General features: G+C 44.1%; 1 protein-coding gene across 5 annotated transcripts in view; it reads right to left on the bottom strand.

Annotated features, from left to right (window-relative positions):
• The window catches only part of atxn1a (ataxin 1a), a 406,157-nt gene extending 386,764 nt beyond the window's left edge, over positions 1-19,393 (bottom strand). For 4 of the 5 annotated variants that reach the window (XM_085988842.1, XM_085988847.1, XM_085988843.1 and 1 more), the window contains exon 1: positions 18,828-19,048. The gene's annotated coding sequence lies outside the window, so the exon portion shown is untranslated. Of the gene's footprint in view, positions 1-18,827 lie in introns of all 5 variants that reach the window. The other variant, XR_015078497.1, reaches the window with a different exon arrangement.
• Between the last annotated feature and the right edge of the window lie 548 nt (positions 19,394-19,941).

Here is a 19,941-nt window from a genome sequence, read left to right as displayed (position 1 = left end):
TCAGTCATCTCTGGGCCTCTCTCACATACCTCATTGTGGCTAGCTCGGAGCAGCATTGGTGGAAGTCTAGAATGAGCTCATCGGCCTGGGGCTGTCACAATCCGTGCAATGCCCAGGGAGAGTGTGGAAGACAGTGGGAATAGTAGAAGGATTTCTCCCTCCCCTAGAGAAAAGTGACACTGCCACACAGGTGCTAATAGCAGAGGGCAGACAAGAATGTATTGAGACCAATCCCTTCCAAGATCTTAAGGCCTGCTGTAAATTAATTTATAAAATTGGCTTTTTTATTTCCAACAGTGGCAAACTATAATGCAAATTCACACTGTTGTGAAAAAATATAAAATTGCCCTGCCATTTCAAAACTGCTCAACAATACTTCACCTACAGAGCAGGCCAAGTCAGTGAAAGAAAGGCTTGCATTTATACAGCACCGTTCATGACCGCAGGATGTTCAAAAGCACTTTACAGCCAATGAAGTACTTTTGAAGTATTGTCTCCATTGTAATGTAGGAAATGTGGCAGCAAGGCCCCACAAACAGTAGTTAGTGACCAGATAATCTGTTTTAGTGATGTTGGTTGAGGGATAAATATTGGTCAGAACACCTGGGGGAACTCCCCTGCTGTTCTTCAAAATAGTGCCATGGGATCGTCTACCTCCACCCGAGAGGACAGATGGGGCTTCGGTACAATATCTCCTCCGACAGTGCAGCACCCCCTCAGTACTACATTGGAGTCTCAGCCTAAATGATTTGCTCAAGTCTCTGGCGTGGGACTTGAAACCACAAACTTCTGACTCAGAGGCGAGAGTGCTACGGCTGACACCACTCCAACCTCCTCCAGCTCCACTGTGATGTGCAACATTTGGTTGATCCCATGGAGCTCATGTAAAATGCACTGCCCACGTTCTTCTGTAACTCTGCTGCATGCAATGTTGTGACTAAAGCAGGCAATTTAAAATTGACAGTGATTTCTAATGAACCATATTTCCAGAGCCACCATTTATAGATGACGTGTAGAGAAACAATGGACAGATGCAGTATCACTAAATCAATGAATCCCTTCCCTAGTCTTCAGGTTTTGCATTGAATTTAAACAACATGCATAAAGTATGGATTGAGCCAATATGTGGATCGAGTCTCACCCTTTCAGGGACTGGAGTTAAGGTTTCATTTCTTGTAGGAGATAAAGGAAATGATTTCTGGTGATTGAACATCAAGAATATAAAGATGGAACAGAAAAAAGGCCATTCAAGTTACCCAGTTTCTCCAGTCCTTTAGTGCTATGTAGTGGGCCTACATTGGTCACTTTCACCTCCCTCTGGCACTGATGCAACATTCTTGTCCCTCTACTCCTTTTAATATGGAATCTGTTCATTTCCTTTTCAAATGTTTCTACCAAGTCTGCATTTGTTGTACTTGGAGGTTGTCTCTCCTAAATGTTAACTAAATGTCTTCACTTTACAATCATTTTCTCGTGTTCCCCCGATCCACATCAACCTTATCAATTCCCTTCATGCAGTTTCTTCCCCTTTTTTCCAAATGAGAATAAGTTGAGCTCCCTCAACCTCTCTTTCATAGTTCAACTATGTAACACCCTGAATGATCCCTCTCCTTTGATGTTTCCAACATCCTTTCCGAAGTCTGTTGGACACGGTTAGGTGCGGCAGTGAGATCTTGGGAACATGGTCAATAAAAACAAGTCGCAACAATGGAAAGCATAGAAAGTAATACTTGAGGCACAAGTTGTGCCCATCAAATGTGTATATAAATTGTCTTTATCCCTTTGAACCAACTGGGCACAGTTTCTTACTGGCAACATTATCACAGCTGATAAAATATGAAATTTCTTGTGCCTGCAAAAGCAATACACTGCCAACAAAAGAATTATAAAACAAACCTCTAACTCGGAGTGCTCAGAGTCCTTGCCCGTGATGGGCTACCCCACCCAATGCCAGTGCATATCGGAAATTTGAGTGGGTCACAGGGAAGATACCCGGCTGCAGGTGAGGAGTTGGAGAATTTGCCTTTAAAATGACTAAACGCTCTTCATCTATAATGTCTAATAAAATGAAGCAGCAAACAAAATACTTCTATGGATTACTGGGAAGTAGCAAAGAACATCAGAATATATGGGCAGATTTTACAAGTAAGTGATCTCGGCACAGAGCTTCATCTGCCAGCATTGTGCATCAGTTAATGGCAGGGGCACAGCCCACAGTTTCACTTGATGATCAATTCTCGGGCAGCATGCCCACAATTTCTCGATATGCACGGGTGGTCACTATTGGTAGCAGGCATTTGTAAAATTGGTCGCGTGTCCCAATCCAAAGCAATAACTCATCTTTTCTCTTGTCAGATGCTGATGGGACTTGACCCTTATTTGTGCCATTTTCTGTTCTTATGTCAGGTCTGTGTGATGGTGTGCTTTAATTTTTAGGTGCCATTCAATTTTCCCACCATACACAGTTTTCTTGTTGAAATAACTCTTTGTTGCCCAGAAACTAGCAACCAACAACAAACCCACAACTTACTATCAGTTAGCTTTCAGTGTATTGGAGATCAACACAAACAACAATTTGCAAACATGTATTGTTCCTAATGTTGTAAAGACATGTCAGAATGTTTTACAATGTGAAGAAGAAAAAATGGACACCAAGTGAAAGGATAGAAGAGGTTAGTGGAATTCATGAAGAAAATTAAGAAAAGCTTGTGAAAGCTGGAAGGGGGGGAGGTAAGACAAGAGAGACCAATGGAGAGAAGTCCAGGGGTAGGGGCGCGATGGCTGAAAGAAGCGCCACAAATGGTGGATTGAAGAGAATGAAGAATGAGGAATACACCAGGGGAACAACAGATGTGTGTAGGAATACAGGGCTGACAAAGTAATGGGCACCATCTGTTTGACCTACTCTCAATTTCAGCTGTTGGGAGATAACTCCTTGCTGCTCTCATACACTTAGCAGTTGCTTTGATTTATCTGATAATACTTATGTCTGCTGTAACCAGACAAATCAAGTCAACCAAATCTGGACCTAAAGAAGGTTAGGTGAGTAGAGAGTCAAAGACTGTGTGAGGTGTAACTTTCCCAATTTTAATTTCCAGTGAAGTATGGCACGTGGCTGAATCAATATCACCCATTTTATACCATCACCCAAGGTCAAAATGACTCCCCTTTTATGATTACACCAGCCAGAATTTTCCGGGGTATCAGCAGGCGGCGGGATCAATGGTGGGTTGGGTGAGAAAGTGTTTCTTTTTGACAGTGGGTCGGGACGCCGCTGTCAACCTGCCGCCATGTGCCTTACCCAATGTCGAGTCCGTCAGCGCTGAGCAGGCCCAACAGGCAGTGGCAGGCGACCCAATTAATCTAATTAACATCTAGTTGACAGATCATTAACAAACTTTTTTAACTTAACTTTTCACTTTAACTTCATGGCCACAGGAACCACGCTGTTCGGGGACCACAGCTATCAGCCTGAGGCATGAATTCAGTGGCCATTGCTCCAGCTGATTACTTGGCTGCTTCAAATATACAGTAAAAGCTCCCACCTGACAGAGATCACTTTCCTCAGCCACAAGCTGTTTCTCAGTCCATTTCCAGCACAGATTCTGCAGGCTTTCCACTTTCCACTCTCCATCCAATATCACCTCATTGTAAAAACACTCTCACCATTGACAGAACGCTTCTGTCATCTCTACTTCACCTGCCATCTATTCCATCAACATGGATGCCCTTTAATCTGTCTCACCTTGGTCCTCAGAATCCCTCCACAATCAGTCCCAACACCAGCAGCACCAGGCACACCACCAGCACCAACACCACCAACCTTCTCCACAATCACCTGATGCTGCACAGGACAGAGGGCATCAGCACCTGACCATATTGCTGCCCGGGAGGCCAGGGATGGCCTCATCATGGGCAGATTTACTTCACTTGACGCTGTATACCCTGGCTGCCACATGATGCACCAGGTTGGCACCACCCCACACCAACACCATAAAGCATCCCTACAATGCCAGCCATTCCTTTCACACTCAACAGCATTGCGGGGGGTACCGTTATGTCTCTCCATTCACTGCAACTCACTAAGCCACTTCCAAAGGTGCACACAAGTCTGTCCAAGACCGGAAAGTGTTGAAAATAATGATTTCAATGTTTGACAGCACATTAATACAAACTTTAGATAAACATTGGATAAAACTCCCAAGTGGCTACCCTTATGTGTTGTTAGTTGGTATGATTGGACCAGGATGAGGGTGAGTGTGAGGGGTAGCTCGTGAGATGGGGAAGTAATAACGTAGATAGAGAGGGATGGGTGGAGGTGCAAGGTAAGTTGGTGTGAGTAAGGATGTGCAGGAGTAGAGTAGGGAAGGCAGAGTGATGGGGATGTGATGAGAGGCACAGCAGGATGAGGTTGAGTGTGGCTTTGTACTTTTGTGATCTACCGAGATCATTGAAAGGTTTGCGCCACTGCACCCAGGTCCTCCTGACCACATCCCGGTTTGTGCCCTCCTCTGCAATGAGCAACCAGGCTGTTTAGGTCTCCTGGGGAGGTCTCTTCCACCCATCGGAAGGGAAGAGGATCTCCCTGTGTGCGGTGACTCCCTCATTAGTCATGGGAGAACCTGGGTGCAGCCCTGTGCATTAGTGCAGTGATTGTCAGTGTTTGCAGCATCACAATGCTGCAGAACACTGACAGCACAAATGTCAAGATAAATTTGGACATGGGTCCCTTTAAGGAAACCATCATGAATGGCGTCCTCTAACTGGCCCAAGAAATGCGCTGGGCGGGCTTAACAAGCCCTATCAACGGAAAGTCATTTCACAGAGTAGGATCGAGCCAGCAGCCGTGCCATGACCCGCCACCAACATCGCCCGCCACGGACCCGCCGAGGTAAGTAAACTCACGGCCACCATTTCTGTACATTATTCTTTTACACCATGTATGATCATCCAGTGAGAGCAATAATGCAAGTGAAATAACTATTTTGTTACATGAAGTAATAATGATACTCAATGTGCAGTTATTACAGTCAATGCTGACATTGAAAAGCTGGAGCACTGTGGAGCTGACTTTTACTATGGAAACGTGGCCAAATTATATTTGCCCACAGGCAGGCATATGGGTGCCTAATAGTGTAACTAATCCCCACTGACATTTAATGGGGTCATTTTACTCATTCTCACTGCCAACATGGAGCTTCACCTGCCAGGAGCACATATAGGAAATTCAGGCACGAAGACCAGAAAAATCTGCCGCATTTTAATGGCTAAAAAATTCTGTGTGCCCCACACCCAAATTCCCAATATGCATTGCTGGCGGGCGTAGCTCCACACTGGGAAAAGTGATCTTCATGCCTCCACATAATTAAGAGGGGTTTTTATAGAGTAAATAAGGAAAAGCTGTTTCCATTGGCAGGAGGGTCGATAATCAGAGGGCACAGATTTAAGGTAATTGGCAAAAGAATCAGAGGAGAGATGAGAAGTTATTTTATGCAGCGAGTTATGATGATCTGGAATGCACTGGTGAAAGGATGGTGAAAGCAGATTCAAAAATAACTTTGAAAAGGGAATTGGATAAATACTTCAAGGGGAAAAATTTGCATGGTTTTGGGGAAAGAGCGGGACTAATTGGATAGCTGTTTCAAAGAACAGGCACAGACACGATGGGCCGAATGGCCTCCTTTTGTGCCGTATGATTCTATGATTTTCAGGAGTTGCCTTAACTCCATTGTAACCTAGGGATTTTCACTGCAGAAGCAAACCATGAGAGAATGGTATACAGGTACAAAGGTACACAGAAGAAAAATCTAAACAAATACAGCAAGCAAGCAATCAGATACACCCAGCAGTTTATGTTCATTGCAGAAACTATAAAGCTGACAATGCAAAAGGCATGGAAACTTCAAAATGAGCTACAATGTAAAACAAGTCATGACATCTCCGGTTTGCTTTTATTAAACAGAGTACATTGGATCAGTTGAACCCTATGTTGGGCAAGTTCAGACTTGCAAGCAGTCCAATAGATGATTTCCCTGAATATCCGCAGTTACTTTTGTTATGTGAGTTGTACTGGTGAAGTCTGGACCCGATGATGTCACTGCTTTCATTTTACAAGCAGCCTAATTCATACACACATCTCATAACCTCTATTTTCATGGTAGTTTATGTTAACCTCATGTTCCATACTGGATTAGGCTTTGATCTGTTTATCTAACTTAGTTCTCACTCGTAATTAAGATTCAAGCAGCCATAGCTAGCTACTCCGGAACTCAGATTAGAAATTCGATTACGCTTGAAAAAGGGCAAACCGGGGGTGGGGGCACACTGCAGGCCCAGGGACCATGTGAAATTGGTGCTGCCAGCTCATTATAATGACTCAGATGTGCAGCCAGCACTACCCAGCACTATTCATTTGCTGCATGCTTGTTGGGGGGAGGGTTGCAGAAATTGTACATCTGACGCCACTTAAAGGCAGCCAGCACCTCTTAAAGGGGAGGTGCATTCTGGCTGCAGACAGCAGGGAATGCTTGTCAGGAGAGAAATTGCTACAATACCTGCATATCTACCCAAGATTCTCCAATGCTCCTTTAGAGACCCTGGTCCAGGTGGTGGACAGGAAGAAGGAGATCTTGTTTCCCATTTCCCTCTCCCCCACCCTGGGGCAGAAAGCCCTCCAGACAACACTTCCACCGCCAGTGGGAAGAGGTCACAGAGGAGGTCAATGCCAGGAGCTCATCTCCCAGGACATGGCTGCAATGCTGGGAAAAGTTCAATGGCCTCAGCAGAGTTGTCACAGTATCAAAACTGCTCTCTTACTCTCTCCTCCAGTCTCACTACTCAATACTCCCCTCCCCCACTTCACTCTCCTACAATCACTGCACCATTCCAACTCCTTCTGCACCTCCTCACATACTCACCATTATTGCAACTCACACCCACACCTCACATCTTACACACTACATACCAACTATTTGATCATGACAGGCACATTCTCTAAACACCTCACAAGACTGTCACTAACACACTCCCTTTAAATAACGCTGAAGGGTCCTTCCTGACTATTAGCGCCATGAGTTGCTGGGCAAGTTTGTCATGTGGCAAGTCAGGCGTTGGGGCAGCACAATAACACAAAAAGGGTCATACAACAAGCGTAGGACCCTTATTTAAATATTTTAATCAGCAATTTAAATAGTTCTAGCGGCACCCTGAATGGCGGGCAGACCAATTGGCTATTTAGGTGCCCATTTTGCGCCTGAAAAACGGGTGCCATGCCATCAAATTTCTAAGCCACTAGCTCTTTAAAAAGCCATCCAAGGGCAGATTTAACAAATTTGTGCTTCCAGCTCAGACCTCTGCACATCAGGAATTTGGTTGAGGAGGTCAGCGCTAAAATTAATGGACAGAAAAACTTGTGGGAACCTTCTGGGGCTCTGCAGTTTGAATTTGCGACATCCTACCCCCCCCCCCCACCCACCCCAGAGCATGAACCCCTATAAAATCTCCCCTCTTGTGAGCTATCAAAAAGGGGTCATTTAAGCCTCAATGGTTAGGCAAAATGATGCTGATGTCATTTATTCAGAGCAATTTGTAATGAAAACCACAAGGCAATAGATGCCAAACTTTTGTAATTTAGGGATTCCCGCAAATATTGATACATTCTTAGAGACCCCTACCCTCATTTCTGTAAGACACTGTCAACGCTATCGGTGCAGCAAACACTTTTTCATCAGTGTAGAGCAACAGAAATAACATGCCGGCAAGTCAAAATCTGACCTCCAAGCTCCAACATGTCAGGGAGTCTCTCCTGGACCCCAGTGTGAAAACTCATGTCACAGAATCTTGATTTATTCAGAGAATACAAAAAAGATCAGTGGTAGATTTTCCCTTGATGTAATGCAAAGAAATATTGTACAATTATATGCGATAGAAAATGAGTGTTTAACAGCATTTAGCAGCCCAGTAAGTATAATACTGCAGCACTGTGCTGCCAACTAAGAGATCAAAGTTCAAATCAGACTACCCCAAGTGGCCAGGATTCCCCAACTGGGTCCTGTAGTGGAGGTCGACATAATTAGCTGAAGAGCATGAAGGGGTGAAATAAAAACAGAAAATGCTGGAAATACTCAGCAGGTCAAGCAGCATCTGTGGAGAGAGTTAATGTTTCAGGTCGATGACCTAGTGTCAGAACTGGAAGAAGTTAGACACTATTAGAGCAAGTTTAAGCAAGTACAGAGGCAGGGAAAGAAGAAGGGGTGGGGAGGGGGGGGGGGGTAAGAGGAGGAGGGGAGGAAATAACAGAAGGGAAGGTCTATGATAGGGTGAGAGGCAGGAGTGATTAAATGACTAAAGGGATGATGGTGCAAAGCAAAAGGAGATGGTAATGGGACAAATAAAGAAACAAAAGATGGGTCTTGAGGAGCTGTAAATGGCAACAGCAGAACCATTACCAGCATCTGCTGTCCGAAAAAATGGGAGCAGTGGTTATGGTCTGAAATTGTTGAACTTGATGTTGTAGGTTGTAAAGTGCCTAATTGAAAAATTGGATGCTGTTCCTCAAGCTTCCATTGAGCTTCACTGGAACAGCATAGGAGGCTGAGGACAGAGCGGTCAATTAAATTGGCAAGCGACTAGAAGCTCAGGGTCACACTTGCAGACTGAACAGAGATATTCAGTAAAATGATCACCCAATCTGCGTTTGGTCCAGGGTGCAGAGTGAAGGGTACCCTGCTCTGTGATCGCATTTGTGTACTTGTGGCAGTTAACGTAAGGGATGACAATTCATACACGCTCCTAACCATTTTTTATTCTCAGGTTGTAGGCGTCGCTGGCAAGGCCAGCATTTATTGCCCATCCCTAACTGCTCATCATAAGGTGGTGGTGAGACTTTTTCTTGAGCTGCTGCAGTCAGTGTGGTGAAGGGTGCGCCCACAGTGCTGTTAGATAGGGAGTTCCAGGATTGTGACCCAGCGACCATGAAGGACTGCGATATATGTCCATGTCAGGATGGTGTGTGACTTGGAGGGGTTCTTGGAGGTGATGGTATTCTCATGCACCTGCTGCCCTTGTCCTTTTAGGTGGTGGATATACCGGGTTTGGGAGCTACTACTGAAGAAAGCTTGGAGAGTTGTTCCAGTGCATCCTTTAAATAGTATACAATTCAGTCAAGTATGCCAGAGGTGGAGGGGTAGATGTTTAGGCTAGTTCAGAGGTGCCAATCAAGTGAGCTGCTTTGTCCTGTATGATGTTGAGCTTCTTAAGTGTTGTTGCAACTGTACCCATCCAGGTAAGCGGAGAGTATTCCATCACACTCCTGATTTGTGCCTTGTAGGTGGTGGAGAGGCTTTGGGAAGTCACAAGGTGAGCCACTCGCTACAGAATATCCAGTTTCTGACCTGCTCTTGTAGCCACTGCATTCATGTGACAGGTCCAGTTGAGGGTCAATGGTGATCCCTAGGATGTTGATGGTAGGGGATTTGGCGATGGTAATGTAACTGAATATCAAGGGGAGGTGGTTACACTCTTTCTCGCTGGAGATGATCCAGCCCAAGACTGGGTGTTGTCCAGGTCTTGCTGCACTGAGGAATGCTGAATAGAGCTGAGCATGGAATCTACGAACAGCCTCTCTTCTGACATTGTGATGGAGGGAAAGTCACTGATGAAGCAGCTGAAGATACTTGGGCCTAGGATGCTGCTCTTGCTTGCTGTGAGCACATATTGGGAATTCCATTCTGTCCACTTTAATTTTAAGTCAGAAAATCGGGAGCACACCCACGACTTCCTGATATCTTCTCCCAGTGGATGAGGTTCCCAACCAGGAGTAAACATTCAGAAAATCCACCCATTAATGTAGATTCTGATTTACCCTTCTGTATTCTCTCCAAACCACAAACAATTTTACAAATCTGCCCTAATTGTCAATCATTTTAATGATGGAAAATTTCTGCAGGGCTCCTGACCTCAGCTTCTGAAGTTCATCAAATTTACTCTAGAACATAGATACCCGATGCCCTTATATACCCCGCATACATAATGCAGATACTAGATGCCTTTAAGCATACCCCTCCCACAAATACATAGAGGTAAATTTTGTGAAACTCTGCTCCCAGCTCAGAGACTCACTTGCTATATACCCTGCATGTACATATAACTTAGATCCCCTTATAATACTATACACACACATAATGTAGATTCCCTTATATACTCTACCACACGTAATGTAGATATTAGATACCTTTACACACCCTCCACACTCTAAATGTAGATTTCAGATCCCCTTATCAATAGCCTCTCCATGCCCACAATGCAAATACTAAATCCCCTTATGTATATACCTGCATTCATACACTGAAGATAGATACCAAGGCACTACAGACCAAAGAGGTTAATGTCATCAGTGGGAAAATGGCTAGAATTCATTATCGAGACAGAGAAAATGAACACTTAGGAAAGTATAAGCTAATTAGGGAGAGTCAGTACAATTTAGTGAATGGTAGGTCGTGTCTAACTAACCTAATACTACTCTTTGACAGATTAATTCAGATGGTAAATAGAAGTTGATTAATGGACATTGAATACATGGATTTTCAGAACATAATTGCCACTAAAACTGAAGAAAATGCATTTGGAGACAACCTCAGTGGCATGGATAGAAAATTGTTTGGGAAGTAGAAGGCAGAGTGTTGGGATAAAAGGGACATTGGTGGGCAGTGATATCCCCACAGGGATATAGATATACATATAACCTGGTTATCCAAGTTTGTAACTGATGCTAGGTTACAAGGTATAGTGAACTATGAAACAGAAAACTGCAGGAGGAAATAGTTAAGCTAAGCAATGAGCAAATGTAATTTAATGTAACAAGTATGAGTCAGTACACTTTAGACACAAGAACAGTTGATAAAGATAAGTAGGGAAGTACCAGGGAGAGAGATGAACAAATGGTTTAAGGGTCCATAAGCCATTAAAAGCTAGCTCACAGTGTAAAGAGCAATCAAAAAGGCTAATGAGATTCTGGGATCCATCATCAAGAGGTTTAGAATATTAAAGAAAGGAACTGCTACTGCAGTTATATAGAGCACTGGTCAGGCCTTATTTGAATATTGGGGCCAATTCCACGCTTGCAGGAAGAACATTATTGGATTGAAAATCATGGGCTGTGTGCCCACAATTTCCCATCATGCACTCCTTGTTTGCGGAGCTCAGTATAGAGTGGGGGGGGGGAATTGGTCATTGTTGCTCTTATTTACCAGGTGTAAGATGATACACCGATGACCAATTTCGGGCACAACGTCCCACACCCAATCAACGCCTGGGGTACAGGGTCCGCTATATTGATAAAGGCGGTTTCCCAGGTATCCATTGAGCCCACTTCAAACAAGCATTAGGACCCTTGGATATGCAAATCAGGACCCTACTGCCCGATTTAGGCCCCCTCGCAGATACTGGTCAAAAACTGTGAAGCATGCAACATGCATGCTCTGACTAGATTTTCCAGTTCTACAGCAGCCTAACCAGTGGTCCTTAAAGGGACTGCTAGAGGCCACCGAAGAAAAGGAAGGTAAACTTTTTTTGCTTACCATTCTGTGGAACCGGGAGGAGCAGGAATGCTCTTCCTGTCTCCGCAGCACTATTGCGGGCCACTGCCATTGGCCGCTCCACCCCTCTCCCGTTCTCCTCCCTCCCAGGACTTACCAGCGAGGCAGCTAGTACACATTGGTCCCATGGCAACCAGCAAACTGCCCCCAGAGGCACAACAGACGCCCACAGCTCACCAGTAATATTACAATGAGGTCTAATTCATACCGAGCATCAGGCCTCCTGCGTTGGGCGCATGCTGAAACAGGCCATTAGTTATGAGCCTGAACAAATTTCTAGCCCAGTTTTGGATGCCTATCCATAGAAAGGATATACAGGACTGGGAGCAATTCCAGTGATGTTTTACTAAGGATAATATCTGGAATGAAAGGAGTGAGCTTGGCTGAGAGACTGGGTAAATTTGGATATGTTCACTAAGAATGACAAGGTCAAGGAATGATTTGATCGAGGTGTTTAAAATAATGAAGGGAATTAACAGGGCACATAAAGAATGATTTTTCCTTCCAGTAGATAATTCAAAACTGGGAAACATCATCTTAAAACTGGAACTAAGCCAGTTAAAAATGAATCTAGAAAATAAATGTATCTACACAATGGGTTGTGTGACTATGGAATGCACTGTCCCAGAAGGCCATAGATATTGAATTAGTTAAAGCATTTAAAGAAACTGTAGATACCTACGCGGGACTTAAGGGTATTAAGAGATGTGGAGAAAGGGCAGGGAATTGGGATGAAAAGATACAGTAACCAACACCATAAAAAACAGATCAACTGTTCATTAATTTGATTGCTATTTTACTGTGCACAAAATGGCTGCTACATTTGTCTACATAATAATAGAATCATAGAATGATTACAGCACGGAAGGAGGCCATTCAGCCTGTCGAGCCCGTGCCGGCTCTCTGCAAGAGCATTTCAGCTAGTCCCACTCCCCCACCCTTTCCCCGTAGTCCTGCCAATTTATTTCCTTCAAATACTCATCTAATTCCCTTTTGAAAGCTGTGATTGAATCTGCCCCCACCACCCTTTCAGCCAGTACATTCCAGATCTTAACCAGTCATTGCATAAAAAAGTTTTTTCTTATATTGCCTTTGGTTCTTTTGCCAATCACCTTAAATCTGTGTCCTCTGGTTCTCGACCCTTCTGCCAATAGGAACAGTTTCTCTCTATCTACTCTGTCCAGACCGCTCATGATTTTGAACACCTCTACCAAATCTCTCAATCTTCTCTGCTCCAAGGAGAACAACCCCAGCTTCTCCAGTCTATCAACGTAACCGAAGTCCCTCATTCCTGGAATCATTCTCGTAAATCTTTTCTGCACCCTCTCTAAGGCCTTCACATCCTTCCTAAAGTGTGGTGCCCAGAATTGGACATAGTACTCCAGTTGGGGCCAAACCAGTGTTTTATACAGGTTCATCATAATTTCCACACTTTCGTACTCTATACCTCTATTCATGAAGCCCAGGAGCCCGTAAGCCTTTTTAACTGCTTTCTCAACCAGCCCTACCACCTTCAACAATTTAACACACATACCCCAGGTCTCTGTGTTCGTGCACCCCCTTTAGGATTGTACCCTTTAGTTTATATGTCCTCTCCTCATTCTTTCTACCAAAATGTATCACTTCACACTTTTCTGCATTAAATTTCATTTGCTATATGTCCACCCATTTCACCAGCCTGTCTATGTCTTCCTGAAATGCCCTGTACACCCACGACCAAGTCATTAATATATATCAAGAAAAGCAGTAGTCCTAGAACCGACCCCTGGAGAACACCACTGTATACCTTCCTCCAGTCCGAAAAACAACTATTCACCACTACTCTCTGTTTCCTATCACTTAGCCAATTCCGTATCCATGCTGCCACTGTCTCTTTTATTCCATGGGCTTCAACTTTGCCGGCAAGCCTATTATGTGGCATTTTGTTGAAAGCCTTTTGGAAATCCATGTACACTACGTCAACTGCATTACCCTCAACAACCCTCTCTGTTACCTCATCAAAGAACTCAATCAAGTTAGTTAAACACGATTTGCCTTTAACAAATCCATGCTGGCTTTCCTTAATTAATCCACACTTGTCCAAGTGACTGTTAATTTTGTCCCTGATTACGGTTTCTAAAAGCTTCCCCACTACCGAGGTCAAACTGACTGGCCTGTAGTTGCTGGGTTTATCTTTACACCCTTTTTTGAACAATATAACATTTGCAATTCTCCAGTCCTCTGGCGCCACCCCCGTATCCAAGGAGGATTGGAAGATCATCGCCAGTACCTCCGCGATTTCCTCCCTTAATTCCGCAGCATCCTAGGATGCATCCCATCTGCTCCTGGTGATTTATCTACTTTAAGTACAGCCAGCCTTTCTAATATCTCCATCAATTTTTAACCTATCAAGTATCTCCACTATTCCATCCTTTACCATGTCTATGGCAGCATCCTCTTTCTTGGTGAAGACAGATGTAAAGTACTCATTTAGTACCTCAGCCATACCCTCTACCACCATGCAGAGGTCTCCTTTTTGGTCCCTAATCAGCCCCACCCCTCCTCTTACTACCCTTTTACTATTTATATAACACTTCGTAATAAACATTTCATTTCAGAGTAGTTCATTGCCTGTGCTTTTATGTAGTACAGTAATATGCCTGGAGAGCATAGGCAGCCATTTGATAGCCGCGTAGGCACCAGTCCTGTGCCATCACATAGCCCTGAGGAAGTGCCTTCAGGTGAGGCATCCAAAAGCATTTGGCTCACAGTGATTCAAGCAAAGGACACTTGTGGCACAGATGCAGGTACATTAGAAGAAGTTGCAGATATAAGTACAATTTACTCTTCTTAATTCAATTTTGCTTTATTCAAATTATGATAATTCCAAAATTGTTAGCATTAAATTCACACGTCGTTAGTTATTTACGTGGCTTGGTTCAAATTATTGGATGATTCTATTTTTAATGCAAAAGTAACTGAATTATCAGTAGACTGTAGTGGGACTTGCATATCCCATGAAACTTGCTAGTTGTCTGAGCAGCCCTCACCACTGCTTCTTCCTCATCTAAGGAACACTTAGGATTAGAGCATCCAAGGAAGGAAGTAAAGAACTATATGCCGTATAAATGCAAATGCAACTCAAAAAACAATGTGAAATTGGAACACATGCACATAAATAGCACATGCACCAATAGGCAATAAAATAGTGTTTATTTTCAAATACCTTGAAGTCTGTCATTCTTTAAAGAAAGCATCAGTTGTCTCAAAACCAATGAACAGTCAGTCCTTTGCAAGCATGCACAATTTGTATGGCGAATAGCATCTCCTATGCCCTCTGCTCTCCCGGGCCACTCTCTCCTTCTGCTCCCACTGCATTATGAGATAGCAGGCAATAGCTGCGGCACAGTTCTGCAGCGTTCACTTCAATGAGTGCTGTGCTGACACTTTCGAATCCTTGCCCTTAGTTTCAACAGTGGCAACTGCAGTAGTGAGTAATTGTAACATCACCCACCAACACAAGCTTCCACTTCTATGGCACTCCTCGCGCAAGAAAATGTTTCATAGCACTCGACAGGACAGGAAAGGGAGGTGAACATTGAGTGGGGAGAGAGCAAAGGAAAGAGGGAAACAATTTGGGGAAAAGAGTGAAAGCACAATCAAACAGAAGGGTTTTTGAAGCCTGTGAGGAATGTGAAAGGCAAAGAGGTTTTGGGAGAGTTACAAGGGGCCAGGGCCCAGTGGCTGAAAGAACAACCATTGCAGGACAATTGAGAGACAGAGTTAGAGAATGGAGTGGCCAACAATATTGCAGGTGGAGGCGAGACTGAAGAGGGCAATGAGCCACAGTTATGGTTACAGCATATGGCATTGGTGCCTTTTGACGGTGTTGGTCTCAGGTTTGTGGAAATGATGGAAACCGAATTGGAGAGCCTTGGACAGGGAAATGTGGGAGGGGTGAGTGCATAGTTGGATAGAAGTTGCTTTAAAGAACATTGGAGAGAAAAGTTCAAAACCAATCGCATCTATAAAGTGTGTATTAGTTTCTGTAAGCTTTGTCACCCTTCTCTCGGAGTTGCATCATAGCCTAAGCAAGCTACATTCCATGGCAATACAAATGGAACATCCATATGATATGTTCAGATTTTTTTTTTTTTTTTTTTTAAACATAGAATTTCCTTCATATTGCAAATCCCTGTTCTGAATGGAAGCTCAGCAAACACTCTTCATTTACTTCCCTTTTTCTTAGGATAGGCCTTTAACAAGGTTTTCATTGTCCTTTTCAACCAATGCTTTTGTTATTTTCGCAAAGTTACTAACACCAATTTCAGGCCCTGAGCAAGACTCAGAGCAAGAGTAGTGTTTTCTACCAGTCTTTCTCACCAAACTTTAACCACACAAACTTTTTTTGTTCAAATTAACATCCAGGGGAAAATTGAAGGCCTGAAATTCCTCCCACCGCTCCGCCTGGGCACATCAGATGGAGTTCACCCAAGGTGTGCTCCGCCTGACATGACCTGAACCGGTCTGGATTTCTGGGTTCAGGTTACCTGTGTAGGCCCGATGGTCTCCAGGTGCAGGCCCATTCCTTAGCTGGAAGTGAAAATCCAGTCATTGAGAAAGACCACCATCTTTGGGCCTTTTGGCTGCTGACTGAAGTGTTAGGGCTGAGGGATGGGGGATGGGGGGGGGGGGGGGGGGGGCACGGTGGAGGTGCCCAAGCACAAGACCTACCAACTTCTTCTGGTTCCCCTGCATGTGAGCACCTGGCCAGCATACCTCCAGCTCACTGAAGACATTCCCACCTCATTAGCAGTGTTGCCTTCTCTCACACACCCCAGGAATCTCAGGGCAACGTAAAGGGGACAGACAGCCAATGTCACAGGTCTCTGTTCCCTTTTCCTCTTCTTTGTGCCCGAGTGTTCCCTAGGCTCAGAGAAGAGGAATATCGGGCCCCATATCCCTTAATATAGGCATTTAATCCTTTATAATTCCCCACATACACATAGCGGCAACAAACCACGTCTACTTCCAGCTCATATCAAAAGATGTATTGATTTCAATGGATGTCAAATCACAGGCACTTTTTAAGATGCACTGCTGGTGGGCAAGACTCCTCACAGCCAAAATGTACTCAAAACAGTCAAGCGATGATGTAGCTGCTAGATTCATTTAAATACCTCCACACAGACTTAACATGGATACTATCCTGTATAAAAACATACTATGTATATATATCAAAACTGTTAAGAAAGCAGAATATTAAAAAGTGGATACTACATCTCCTTATATGTGTCTCCATCACTTAATAGACACTAGATCCCTTTATATGTTTCCAGCACAATAGATACTAAATCCCCATATACTCCACAGACACATAATGTAAGTATGTAGATACCCAATCGCCTTATTCCACCATACACAGTATATATAATATAAAAATATTGCATCCAGCATACATTCATCACATTCCAGACAATACGTCACACTATGGTACTGGATGCAAAACGATATTTTTTAAATAAAGAAAGCCAGTCACCGACCCGGAGCCTGAAACTTAGTTACAATTGCCCTTTGATTGACCTCAACAGTTTCTAAGCAGCTACAATTACCCAGATTTACCCGCGGGCCCTTGAGCAGTGGGTCTTCAAGGTTTGCAGCTTAACATCACACACCCCAGTTTAGCCATGAACCAGCATTGTAAGCATCGATGCCAGAAACCATCCAAGTCACGTTACAAGGCCGCATACCTTGAAATAGTTAGAGGAAATACATTTATTTTCCTCTAAAGCAAAAGCTAGATTCAACCCAGTGAAAATAAATAGTTACAAATATTTGACCAGTGCCAGCACTTACAGTATGAAATACGATGAAGGAGACCAGCTCTTTCACAAGATAAACATACGCAACTCAATGAGCAGATAAATAACGTCTGTTACCAAGGCAACCTGATCTAATTACATGATTGATCGGGTCCAGGGGCAGTGCAGTGAAACCCTACACCAACATGTATCTACGTGCAGTGCGTTCAGCAGCTTATCCAAGAACTTCCACACATGGAAATCATTTCCGAGACTTCCATTAGCCAGTGCAATGAATGTGTTAACACTCAGAGAATTGAATATATTTTTTTAAAAAACACTGCTTATTGTCAGCACTGATGCAATGGCTTGGAAATAATTATAGTATTCCCACTCTCATTCATGATCTTGTTACCCAGCAGCTAGCTCAGTCTGAGAAAGAGAACTGACTCACTAGAAAACAATGTCCACATTTTTTTTTAATTATTTGTTTACTGCGCTGCTTGCTGCCTTGAAGCGACACCATCCCTTTGATTCCTTTATTCAAGCAACAGGGGTCAAGCGGCCGGACACACACGGCGATCGGGCAAACCGGACCCCGCCACCCTTTGTTGCTCCTTCCAGAACCCTCTTCCAAAATTGGATCATTTTGAATACAAAACCTTGACCTGTTCGCGGGAAGAGTCTCGTTGATAAACCCCGGGGTCAATCTGCCTTTGCACAAATGTGCTGAGATTTATCAAGTCCAACAGTTTTATATACTTATTTGGCCGTCAAGAAGGACCCACTTTCAGAATAACCCGTTAAAAGCCAACACCCTGCACTAATGCTGTACAAAAGGCAGATGGAGGAATATAGATTGTGCAGATGAGTCATGGCGAGATAGTAACAATGAGACTTGCGTTGTGTCACCGACTACTTGAGATGGTCAGACCGCAGAGCTCTCGTACTACAATGTATCGGCAGCGTTGTAAACAAGATAAAATGTTGCCTTCTGCAGACCAGCCCTAGCTATCCCGATTACGCAACGCTCTGGCGAGCCCGTCTCCTGGCTGACCCGATTAGAGAAGCTGTCAGCTCGCTGACGGGCTCCCGTTCCCCGAGCTCTGCCGAGCGGACAGGCGCGGCATCCCCCTCAGTGCCTGCTCGCCCCCCACCGCAGACAGCACCAGCCCCGGCACCAAGTCCTAACCCCTCCCCTCCCCAAACAAACAAACAGGGGGCGAAAATATCACAGCTTTCCACACTCACTGCGCACTTCGTCTTCACACAAAAAATACACACACACCACACACAGTTTTCTCAATCAGATCTCTGGGAAAGGCAGTGTTTGTACTACTGGAGGGAACCCAGCCATTTCACAACAACCTCCACACACACAGAGCAAGGCAATGACGGCAAATATCCAATGCTGTGGGAGAAGAACTGAAGATACACGTTTTAAAAGACTTACAGCATAGAAAAAGGCGGTGATGTTTTAGAAGGTGAGGCTCCTCGGTGAAGGAAGCCGAGCTTGTAGTTCTGTAGTAACGTCTGTCTCCGCTCCTGCTCTCTGCTTCTCTCCTCTAGCGCTCTCTCTCACTTTCTGTAAGTGCGTGTGTGTGTAACATCAGCCAAATATGGAGCAGTTGGCTGCGTCTGCAATAGCTTAAGGATTCTACTATATGCAAAGGATGCAAGACAACACACATGCTGGCGGGCTGCCAACAACCCAGAGATTAATGCGAGCACATTGCTAGAGAGAGCGAAACCAGGGTTAGAAGAGAGGAAAAATATGTAAATGAGTCTTGCAACAGAGCACGATTCAACACATTGGAGAGTGTTATGTGCGGAGATAGTATATTATTCTACACTCCAGCGCAGGAGTGTAATAGATTTTGAAATTAAAGCTAAACTTGTAAAAGTCACGTGTACAGTACAACCAAGGAGACTTTGAAAAGCCAGTTAAGTTGCCCCGGGTCGTACAGTAGAACGTGTTTGTTACAATAGTGCAGATTGTAAGCTGCCAACTAATTTAACCCATCCGTTGCAAGAACCTTTGTGCTGAACTCGAAGAAATGGAATGAATAAATCGATATAATGAATACAAATAATGCATAACAATCGCATACTTAATATGCATAGACACATTACGTAAGTTTGACTTTATAAATAGTTTTTTCCAGGTCTTAACCACTTGTCATCCTTAGGTACGATCTTACATGCATTTTGTTGAGTGGAGAAATGGTCAAGCTACAAAGTCCAAACGACTAATTTTACAGCGTGTCACGTCTTCTTGTGCATCTCGAACTCCATTCTCTTTCCACTCTCATCCAACACACACGTGCCATTTCCAACTCAATCCCCTTCCATGCTTCAAAGATGACCCAATTTCAATGTCTCCGAGATTCCGCCTCCCCCTACCCTCAATGTTAGCCTCTGAGATACCCCCTTCCCCCACCTATCTTGGTTCCTAAATGTGCTTTGACTCTGCCGGAGCCAGCTGCTGGAATATTCCTTTAAACAGAAGGGGGCTACTGGAAGAGCTCTGGAACATTCCTTTAAACAGAAACAAGCTGCTGGAATAT

This window comes from Somniosus microcephalus, chromosome 5, assembly GCF_052327205.1.
Source record: "Somniosus microcephalus isolate GS21.2 chromosome 5, FLI_Smic_1.0, whole genome shotgun sequence".
NCBI lineage: Eukaryota > Metazoa > Chordata > Chondrichthyes > Squaliformes > Somniosidae > Somniosus > Somniosus microcephalus.
The sequence above is the reverse complement of the archived record's forward strand: the minus strand, read 5'-3'. Positions and strand labels throughout refer to the sequence as shown.